The following is a 1,477-nucleotide window of genomic DNA, read 5'->3' on the forward strand; positions in this document are numbered from 1 at the left end:
TCTAATTTTTTGTCTTCTTCTTTCCTATCTCTTTTTTTTTTCCTAGCATTGATAAGTGTGAAAAAAAGAAATTTGAGAAAACTCCTTTATTTTTATGATTTTCGATCTCTTAAAGTGAAAAAAAGGAAGAATAACCATTCCAATTTTTTTTATTTTTAATTATGTATACAAAAGGGTAAATATACTTAAAATTAAACAAAATTTTCAATTCACCTATATTCACAAATTAAACAAAATACCCCCTGAAGTGTCATGCCTATTTGGCATAAACTAAATTCCTGTCTTTGTTAGTTATGAAACGATAATTATACAACTAAAATTTTTACCCTTTGATGATTTCAGTCTTTTGGTCCCAGAGGGTAAATACAGTGTACCAAATTTATCCTCCCACTGGAGAAAAATTGTCACCGTTTCTTCATTACTTGTGTATGAGTTTTCATTTGACTGCATAGATTTCAGTTATATATTTCTTCCCTTCAAGTAAGCCATCCGTCTTCCAATTTTCTTAGTTTTCAAACCATTTGAATTAGTTTCCTTGGAATATTACTGGTTGTATTTCTGTCAAATGAGTTGGTGTAATTTACTATTGTTGGACCATTATTGGAGCAGCTAAAATTTTTGAAAAGTTTTTTTTTTTTTTTAAAAAAAAGGGGTGGGAGAGCCAGCCCCTAATTTATTTGAAAAAAACAAAGAGGGTGAAAAGTTAATTTCGAGTTGGGAAACAAAGAGCACCGTGTTATTTTACAATATCACGTGGGAGAATTCATGCGAAGTTACGTCAATTCAATATTCCAATCTTGTAATCCCCCAAGGCTGTCCTCCACATAATTGATTGTAAGGGAAAAAAAATGGTACTCAAAGCATAATCGTTAGTGAATAATCTCTTTTGGAAAAGAAAAGAGGTGTTAATAGAATTGATAGATGTCGCGCATATGCAATAATAAATTACTACTCTCGAAGATGTAAACAAGTATAATGACTAAGTGAGGTCGTCTCCGCAGGAATTAGGAGGAGAATTTATTTCTTTCCAAGTGAAAATTAATCGAGAGAGTTTGGACAATTGAAAATAAAAATAAACAATCAATGCAAATTAAAAACAATTAAACTAAAGCAAATTAAACTTAATTCAAGAATAAATGAGCTCTAACCAAGGAAATAATTCTGACGGTGGTTCAAACAACTGATCATCGATGCAATAATTATTTCAATTATTCGCCAACAGATAGGAGTTCTTTCGCCTTTACCGGAGTTGAGTTAGATCTTTAAGAAATAAATTGTTCAAAATATTTAAATAGACATCTATTAGAAGAAAACAACAATTACCTACTCTTCCCCTCGTGGACTGCTCACCACAAATCCTCTATCGGAATTGATATCCACTGACATCAAAACGACAAAATCAGTTTTCCCATATCCCCAAATAAATCCAATCCCGCAGAACAGACCCCCCCCCCCCCCCCCCCCCCCCCCCCCCCCC

This window comes from Coffea eugenioides, chromosome 4, assembly GCF_003713205.1.
Source record: "Coffea eugenioides isolate CCC68of chromosome 4, Ceug_1.0, whole genome shotgun sequence".
Classification (NCBI taxonomy): domain Eukaryota; kingdom Viridiplantae; phylum Streptophyta; class Magnoliopsida; order Gentianales; family Rubiaceae; genus Coffea; species Coffea eugenioides.